Source organism: Populus euphratica, unplaced genomic scaffold, assembly GCF_000495115.2.
Source record: "Populus euphratica unplaced genomic scaffold, PopEup_1.0 scaffold191.1, whole genome shotgun sequence".
In the NCBI taxonomy this organism is placed as follows: Eukaryota; Viridiplantae; Streptophyta; class Magnoliopsida; order Malpighiales; family Salicaceae; genus Populus; species Populus euphratica.
The window spans coordinates 292875-303458 of NW_011500069.1; the positions used below are offsets into that span (position 1 = coordinate 292875).

Genomic DNA, 10584 nt, shown 5'->3' on the forward strand with positions numbered 1-10584 from the left:
ACATTTACCACAAATTAAATGTATCTTATATTATTAGATATATTATTATAAAATATGCTTTGGTTAAGGAGTTATTGATACTTCAAGTGCAAAATGATGATATAAAACCATGATAAAAATGCACTTTTAAGTACTAATCAGTTATTTATTACTTCGACACTCCTGCACTTGGGAGAAGACATCAATCTTTTAGTCGTGTCACTAAGCCCTTCTCTACAAATAAAATTAACTACAAAATGATGCCGGGTAATTATGGTTATACCTCAAGTATTGAAGTTCCTTTGCCTTTGTTCCAAACTGAGGTAAGTGGACTAACCCGGAGTGGTCGTTGTTTCACGCCTGAGGAATTAGAGAAACAAAGAAACACTAAGGGCAAAGAAGCTATTGATTTTGATAACGAGCTAGAGGTGAATAAACCTGTGACTGAGGAAGAGACAAATGAGTTCCTAAAGGTGATGAAGCATAGTGAGTACTGTATAGTGGATCAGCTGAAGAAGACTCCGGCAAAGATTTCCATCATGTCATTAAATACTCAGCTCTGAGCCGTATCGCAATGCTTTGCAAAAAGTATTGAATGAGGCTTACATGCCCTAAGATATAGAACAAACAACTATTGAGAATCTAGTAGGGAGGATTCATGCTGCCAATTATCTATATTTTACAGAAGATGAGCTTGACGTTGAGGGCACGAGACATAATAAACCCTTATATGTCACAGTTCGATGCAAAGAAAGTCTCATCGATAAAGTTCTTATTAATAATGGCTCAGCCCTTAATATGTTACCAAGGCATATGATGGATGAAATGCTGATAGATCCCTCACACATGTAACCATGTGTGATGATGGCCCGAGCTTACGATGGCTCACCTAGACAGGTGATAGGGACAATTAAGGTTGAACTAGTCGTGGGTCCACAAGTCTTTCTAGTAACCCTGCAAGTGATGGACATCCACCCTTCCTATAGTATGTTGTTAGGAAGGCCATGGATACATTATACGGGATTTGTCGCCTCCTCGCTGCATCAATGCTTGAAATATATTGCCAACGGTGTTTTGGTTACTGTTAAGGCTGAGGAGACTATATCGATGGTGAGGAATGTGGCGGTTCCATTCATTGAAGCTGAAGACTGTAGGGATGGAAACCTTCATTTATTTGAGGTTGTGAATACCGAGTGGGTGCCTGAAAACACTGTGGTGAGGAAATCAGAGATCTCAGAGGCCACCAGAATGGCTGCTAAAAGCTTTTTGAAGTACAAGATTCCTTTCCAATATGATGTTAAAGTTGGAAAACCTGAGAGGATTAACATAATAAAGCTAAAAGCTGCAGAACAAAGGTTTGGTCTTGGGTATAAACCCAAGAAAAAGGATTACAAGCGAGCTGCTGGTGCAAGGAGGGAGAAGAGGATGGCTAGGATTAAAGGAAGGAAACCTGAAGAAGAAAACTTAGCCATCCCTCCAATCAGGGTTTCATTCCCAAAGGCTGTATATATGATGCAACCTGAAAAGGGACCTGAAAACTTTTTTTAGAAACTCTCTTCTATGAACATAAACACCCTAGAGGAAGATGAAGCTAAAGGCATTGTGGAGGAGACTGAAGTTGGAAGAAGGGAAGAAAAAATGTCGTAATTAACCATCCACATGCGGGAAGAAGTTGCCACCAGGATCTTCGTTCAAAAGCTAGCCAAGGGGGAGAAGTTCTAGAATTGGGAGATCCAAGAAGCTCTGTTGGTGTTTAAAATGCAATCAACAATGTTTGTTTGACTATGATATTATCTATTGTTGTTCGTTTTTTTTCCTTTCTGTTTTGAGTGACAATCGAGGCTCAAGATGTCAATTGATTTTTTTTCCATGTTTTTGAGCCAACCTTTTCCTTTTAATGAGATCATGCATTTTCAAAGTTTATCTTTATATTTTTAATGTGTATTTACACATCACTTTCCTCTTTCAGGAAACCTGAAAGCAGATCTTCCACAACAACACCTACACTTTACATTGAGAATGAATGGCTAAATTTTAAAGAATATATAGTAGCAGTAGAAGAGGAAGAATGGGATGAAAATAACATTAGGGAATTCATAAAACTAATAGAGCAGCATGAGCAAGCTTGGAAGCCCGCTAAAGAGGAACTTGAAACCATAAATGTGGGCGCTGAAGAAATTAAGAGAGAGCTGAAGATAGGGACTATGATCACTCCTAAAGAAAGGGAAGAGTTGATTGTACTACTTCGAGATTATGTAGATGTCTTTGCCTGGTCTTACGAGGATATGCCTAGTTTGGATACTGGTATCGTAGTATATAGGGTACCATTAGTAGAAGGATGCAAGCCATTTAAGCAAAAGTTAAGGAGAACTCATTCGAAGATTTTAATTAAAATGAAGGCAGAAATTGAAAAACAATGGAATGCTGGATTTCTAGAGGTAGTCAAATACCCACAATAGGTGTCTAACATAGTGGTAGTGCCCAAGAAGGAAGGTAAGATCAGAGTTTGTGTGGACTTTAAGGACTTAAACCGAGCTAGCCCTAAAGACAATTTTCCATTGCCACACATAGATATGCTAGTTGATAATGCAGCATAGAGCTCACGTATTTCTTTATGGATGGATTTTCGGGCTACAATCAGATAAAAATGGAGCAAGAAGATAAGGAGAAGACAACATTTGTAACACCATGGGGGACCTTTTGTTACAAGGTCATGCCATTTGGGTTAAAGAATGTTGAGGCCACCTACCAAAGGGTCATGGTGACTTTATTTCATGATATGATGCATAAGGAGATTGAGGGATACGTGGATGATATGATTGCTAAATCTAGAGAAGGAGAGAATCACGTCCAAATATTGAAGAAATTATTTGAAAGACTAAGAAAATATAGGTTAAGGCTTAACCCTGCAAAGTGTTCATTCGGTGTAAAATCTGGGAAGTTGTTGGGATTTGTAGTGAGTGACAAAGGGATAGAAGCGGATCCTGACAAAGTAAAGACTATTCGATCTATGCCACCTCCCAAGACTGAGAAGGATGTAAGAGGGTTTTTAGGGAGGTTGATTTACATTGCTCGATTTATATCACAATTAACCACGACTTGCGATCCAATCTTCTGTCTGTTAAGGAAGAAGAATCCAGGAATTTGGAATGAAGAGTGCGAAAAGGCTTTCGAGAAAATCAAGCAGTACCTACTAAATCCACCCCTGCTTGTTTCTTCTGTACCAAAAAGGCCGTTGATATTGTACTTAACAGTAACTGAAATAGCAATGGGATGTGTATTTGGCCAACATAACGAGACTGGAAGGAAGGAAAGGGCCATTTATTACCTAAGCAAGAAGTTTACAGAATGCGAGGCTAGGTATACTGTGATTGAGAAACTATGTTGTGAACTCATATGGGCTACAAAGAGGTTACGCTAGTATATCTTGTATCACACCACGTGGTTAATTTCAAAATTAGACTTATTGCGATCATTTGTGAAAAACCCTATCTATCAAGCCGAATTGCAAGATGGCAAGTTCTGTTGGCTGAATATGACATAGTATATATGACAAGGAAAGCTGTAAAAGGGAGTGTCATTGCCGATCACCTGGCTGATAATGCTATGGAAGATTATGAGTCATTGAACTTTGACTTTCCTGATGAAGATGTGCTTTCAGTCAAGGAAAGGAAATCAGACGTATGGCCTATGTACTTTGATGGTGCTGTAAATATATGTGGTAATAGAATAGGTGAAGTGATAATCTCTCCCGATAACAAACAGTATCCGATTTCAGTCAAGTTACAATTCGGGTGCACTAACAACACGGCCGAGTATGAGGCTTGCATCATCGAGTTAGAAGCTGCATTGGAGCTAAATATCAGAAAGATAGATGTGTATGGAGACTCAATGCTGATTATTTGCCAAGTAAAAGGAAAATGGCAAACCAAGGAAGAGAAGTTGAGACCTTACCAAGAATACCTGTCTAAACTGGCTGGAGAATTTGAGGAAATAGAGTTTACCCATCTAGGAAGAGAAGGAAATCAGTTTGCTGATGCCTTAGAGACACTAGCTGCTATGGCTAGAATAGATTTTGGATGCAACGTACAACTAGTGCATATTGATATCCGAAATAACCCAGCACATTATTGCCCAGTCGAAGGAGAAATAGATGGAAACCCTTGGTACTGTGATATAAATAATTTTGTCCAAAACCAGGCATATCCCCTGGGGGCATCCAAAATTAATAAGAAAACCTTGAGGAGGTTGGCAATGGACTTTTATCTTGATGGGGAGATTTTGTACAAAAAGTCATTTGACGAGCCTTTGTTAAGGTGTTTGGATGAAGTCGAGGCAAAAAATGCATTACGGGAAGTCCATGAAGGGATTTGCTTAACCCGTGCTAGTGGACATGTTATGGCTAGGAAAATACAAAGGGGTGATTACATCTGGATGACATTAGAAAAGGATTGCATCGACTATGTCTGAAAATGCCATAAGTGCCAGGTGTACAGTGACAAAATCAATGCTCCTCCAGCTCCCCTGTTTAACCTAACATCTCCATGGCCTTTTGCAATGTGGGGAATTGATGTGATTGGGCCTATCACCAGCAATGGTCATAGGTTTATTCTCGTAACCATCAACTACTTTACGAAATAGGTAGAAGCCGAATCATTTGCTCATGTAACGCAAAAGATGGTAAAGAAATTTATTGAAAAAGATTTGATTTGTCGATATGGCCTGCCAGACAAGATTATAACCGATAATGCCCAGAACTTCAATGGAAAGATGATAATAGAACTCTGTGCTAAATGGAAAATCAAGCACTCCAATTTCTCACCATATAGGCCAAAGATGAATGGCGCAATAGAAGCTACCAATAAGAATGTCAAGAGGATTATTCAGAAGATGGTAGTTACCTACAAGGATTGGCATGAGATGTTGCCATTTGCCCTTCATGCATACCGCACCGCAGTTCGAACTTCAACAGCAGCAACCTCGTACATTTTGGTATATGGAATGAAGGCGGTGATGCCTTTAAAAGTAGGGATTCCATCATTGAGAGTACTAATAAACTCTGAGCTAGAAGAGGCAAAATGGGCGAAATTTAGATATGAACAACTGAATCTGATAAGTGAGAAGAGAATAGTTGTGATCTATCATCATCAACTCTACCAAAGAAGGATGGTCAAATCATATGACAAAAGGGTTCGACCTCGAGGATTCCAGGAAGGAGACCTTGTACTGAAGAAAATATTGCCTTTATCAGGAGAATGTCAGAGTAAATGGGCACCCAACTATGATGGCCCTTATGTGGTGAAGAAAGCTTTCTTAATAGGAGCTCTGTTGTTGTCTAGAATGGATGGAGAAGATTTAGCTAGACCTGTGAATTCTGACTTTGTAAAGAAATATTATGCTTGATGTATTCCATGGTTTCCCAGTCAATAAAATAAAGTTCGGCCATTAATTCTTTTTGTAAAGAACCTTTATTGCATAAATTGCGTGATCTCATAACATTTGAAACCTTTTACTTAAAAGAACTGATTTCACATATGACTAAGGAATCATAATATGTTCAAGATGACTCAACCAATGCCTAATTTGAAGAGAACCAAACCAAAAGCCAAACTTAACCTATATTGCACCCCACACGGGGGGGGGAGAAATTTTGCTTAAAACAAAATATGATGATTGCATTGGAAGTTTCAGTTTTTATGGACAAAACTAGATCTTTTGGGTTTTCCTTTTAAAATAATTTCTTGAAAATGGAAAAGGCAATTAAAACATCAGTAAAAAGCAATGTTCAATGGAGTAAAAAAGGGTCCTATAAGGAACTAGAGATCTTTTCATCAAGTATGAAAAGGATAAGAAATATAGCACGTGGAGCATATTCTGGTTCAAAAGGACAGGATAGGAAAATAAATGGAAACAGGAGCTCAAAGAAGGCTACAGCAGAAAGAGGGACCTATATTTCCAAAATAGGTAACAAAAGCATGCATGCTATATTGTTATAACATTAACCTGGCAGGAAAGGTGTGGTGAAAGCCAAAATAGTTCCAAGTTTTTAGGAATCACTGAGATACAAAATCTCAGGTCAACAAAACTGTGGAGGAGAATTGTAAACCAACACTGCTTCATTCCTTGAGGTAAGATGATTTCTTTTAAAATCTAAAACGGGCAGGTCACCCAACATTGAAACCACTTTTAGAAAAAGCATGGAGTTTTTCTAAAATATCTTAAAATGGGTAGGTCACTCGACATTGAGACCACTTTTTAGAAAAAAAACATGGAGTTTTTCTAAACAATCTTAAAACAGGCAGGTCACCCGACATTGAGACTAATTCTTTTAGAAAAAGTATGGAGTTTTTCTAAAAAAAAATCTTAAAACGGGCAAGTCACCCGATATTGAGACCACTTAAAGTTTTTTTCTAAACGATCTTAAAACGGGCAAGTCACCCGATGTTGAGACCATTTCTTTTAGAAAAAGCATGTATTTTTTCTAAAAAAAAAATCTTAAAAACGAGTAGGTCACCCAACATTGAGACCATTTTTAGAAAAAGCATGGAATTTTTCTAAAAAAAAAATGTGGAGTGTGCTAAAACAAGTAGATCACCTGATAATGAGACCATCGTTAAGAAGGCATCAAGTTTTTGAAGGTTTAATAATCATTTTTATCTTTACAAAACTTGCTTCTCAAGTCTTAGCTTCACAAGTTTTGTAAAGAGGGGGCATCTGTTGTTACTCATTTTTTTTAGCCATACGTGCTAATGGAGATGGTGTATATCCCCTTTTAAATTAAAGGCAGGGGTTTAGTTCAAGTTTGCGGGGAGATTGACAAAAACAAAAGAGAAGGAAATGTTTTTCAGACCATATTTAAGCTGGTGTCTGCTCTCCTTATCCTTCCCCTTCGCTGTCAAAATTATCAGGATTCTTAGGCTAATTAGGATTCTTTAAAATGCTAAATTCGTTCCTTTTCTATCTGGTTTCTAAGGTTACATAAATCCCTTAGAAGCTGCACTAAAAAACTGACTTTGTCGTTGTCGTAATTTTTTTATTCCAACTTAAGCTTTGATTCTGATCTAGTTCCACGCAATGTCCAACCATCCCGACTATATTTTGTCACTCATGACATGTTGAAAATTGACCTACGCTTTTATTGGTTCCTAAGGCTCACTATTTTTATGGCTTAACAGGAAATGAGGTTTCAAGCTTAACAGGAAACAACGGTCACTATGCATGTTTTTTATATAACTTTTATTGTTGTGATTTTAAAAAATAAGTTTTAAAAAATCATGTTAATTTGTATTTAGATACATGTTTTATAAAATTTATTATTGAAGTTTATTTATAACAAAAAAAAATATTTAAAATATTTGAATGTTGTGTTTATAAGTGTAGTTCCAATTGTTTTTTACTTAGAAAAATATTAAAATAATATTTTTTTTTAAAAGGTGAAAAAATGAAAGGAAAATTAAAATGAAAGAAATATTAACACATCAAAATAATTTAAAATAAAAAAAAATAATATTAACACATCAAAATAATCTAAAATAAAAAAAAATAAAAATTTTCAATTGATAAAACAAGAATAAATCCCCATGAATCACAATAATTTTTTTCAATGATAATAGTATTTAAATGTTTAGAACTAAAGAATAAATCCCCATGAATCACAATAATTGTTTTCAATGATAATAGTATTTGAATGTTTAGAACTAGTAATCAACTAAGTTTTCATAAAAGTTGACTAAGTTTTCATAAAAGCTGACTAAGTTTTCATAAAAGTTAAGTTTTCATAAAAGTTGACTAAGTTTTTATAAAAATGTTTAGATTTTATAATTTTAATGGCATTAATTCATATTTTATTTTATGTAATTGTAGAACTAAAGATTGAGGATATCCTAAATACATATTTTTGAAGAGCTAGATTTAAAACAATGTAAAAAATATAATTCTAGTGCATAAGGATCATCCTTGCGCCATCCTATGATCATTGGTTTTCGAGTTGCTCAATTCTTAACATAAAAATCAATGTCATAAAATTCACAATTAACTGGAAACTAAATGGTTAGATAAATTACTTAGAATAATATTTTATAAAAAAATTACAGTAAATGAAAAATAAAACTAAATGGTTAGATAAATTACTTAGAACAATATTTTATAAAAAAATTACAGTAAATAAAAAATAAAAAAACTAAATTTTTTTAAAATTATTTTTGAAACTCAAAAACAAATAAAATTTTATAAAACCCAGTTAAAAATATATATATAAATTATTTCACAAAATCTTGTTTCAAACTCGACTTTTTAATCAACCTACCAATATAAAACACAATTTTATACGTTACCAAACACCTTCCAGTGATTGAGACCTACGAAGTTTCCATGTAATTCTAATGTGAAGATTCCTTCTCCTCCATCTGTTGCATATGCTCATAGTTTACTTGCCATATGGTGGAATCTGAAAAGCATGTTCCTGATGGAAGCACGTAGCTTTCTGATGCGTGCAAAAACTAAAATCAATAACAAATAGTGTTCTGATGCATACGAAAACTATAAACAACAATAAATACATAATAATAAAAAATTAATGAGTAAAATGGGACGGAGAAGCAAATCTCAAATTTACAATTAATAAAATTTTAAATATATTTTATTTTAAAATAACCATTATTCTAATATCAAACGATTTCTAAATCATCAACGAGGCAGGCCACATCCACTGATTTCATTTTAAAAAATGCAAACGTTGTTATAAAAAGAAAAAAGAAAAAAAATCCAAATAAATAAAATCTTTTTCTTGCCCTTCAACAACCGAGTCCAGAATCTAAAGATGACAAGAGCTTCGAACCATGCCACCGACCACGCTTTGTCCTCTAGTGGAAAGGGAAGACCACATGGCTCGTTATATCAGTGATCAAATCCGACACCAACTCTACTTGCGTCTTTATCTACAAAAGTAAAAGGAACAGTGAAGGGAAATTCATAGTTTTGTCATTTTAAATTTATGGATGTCCCATTTAATTATATTCTTATTGTTTAATGTTTTTCATATTATTCTCATGGATTTTAGATTTTAATTACATGTTATACTTACAGTATATGAGAGAGATAACATGAATAGGAGAGAAAAATATGAAATGAAAACAAAGAAGAAACATCATTTTTTTCTTTTTTGGGAACAAATATAATTTCTTTTTAATAGGAAGTGTCCGAAAGTTATAGTTTTTAAAAGGGTTTCATTTTACCATTTACTGTTAAATATTTATTTTCAATTTTCTCAACTTATTTACTTTTCTCTAATTTTCTTTCTTCAAGATCCTCGTGCTAAATTATAAATTAAAAAAAGATAGGATTATAAAATTTAAATTATAGAGGGATAAGTGGAACATTGATGAATATATATATATAAAAAGCAAGAATGAAGTTTGAACAATGTCCACCAATGGAGTTTGGTTCTTTCTTCCACAAAAAGGTCATTATTATTATATCATTTTAACCATTGTCGTTCTTCAGCATGAAAATTCAGGATATACTCTTCATATTCAGCTAAATTATCTTGAACACGCGAACTCTCTCATTCACGCTCTTTCTTACTTTTTGGATTGAGATTTTTTTCATATTCTTAAAAATATAATAATTATGTTAATTCAATTTAAATAACTATTTTAAATTAAAAACTCAATCGTAATAATTATGACCGGCTGTATTTCGAAAAAAAGAGGAGAAAATCAAAATCCTTACTATCCTTGTCTCTCATGTTTGATTATAAATAGCATTTTGTCTGGTGGTGATTTAACTTGCACCTACCAGTTGGAAAGCAAGAAAATTTAGATTCAGATATAATCACATCAACATTGCAGAGAAGTCTTGAAAAGACTCCTAGGTTTTGCGATGTGGCTGGATCTTTGACTTTGGGATTTCCCGTAATGATATCCATTTCAAATACAATTATTAATATATTATAATTTTTAATTTAAAATTATTTATTTTCACATTTTAAAAATATTTTTAAAAAATTAATTTTTTTAAATTAATAATTTTTAATATACTGATATCAAAAATAATTTTTTTAAATAAAAAATATTATTTTGATATATTTTAAAAAGAATTATAATCACACTTTCAAATAATTATTTAATATGACAGTAAAATTTTAGTAAATTTTGAATTTTTTATATTTTAAATTTATTTATTTTAATATTTATTATTAAAAATAATTAAATATTATTTTAATATATTTATCAAAAATATTAAAAAAGTAATCTAATAACAATTTCAACCCTCTCGATAAAAGAAACAAATATATTATCTTTATATTCATACCTTTTATTATAAGATAATAGCTAAAAATAATTTAGTTCATTTGAAGTAATCACAACCAACCAATTGTCTGGTAACATTAAAAAAAATGTAGAATTTAGTCCACTGAGTTTTGCATTTAAAATGTAGCTGAATTCAAAAAACCTCCGAGCTACTTTTCTTTATTTGCATTCTTTATATTAACAATGCTATTTTTAAAAAAACTAGTAATTTTTTTATGTGAATAATAATATTTTTTTTATAAAACTAATTTAAATTGAATTAAATTTATTTGTACTGTAATCTTAATTTTATTAT

At 33.1% G+C, this 10584-nt stretch overlaps 1 pseudogene; it reads left to right on the forward strand.

The window, feature by feature from the left end:
- The first annotated feature begins 843 nt into the window (after window positions 1-843).
- Window positions 844-5382, forward strand: LOC105108381 (uncharacterized; annotated as a pseudogene).
- The last annotated feature ends 5202 nt before the right edge of the window (window positions 5383-10584 follow it).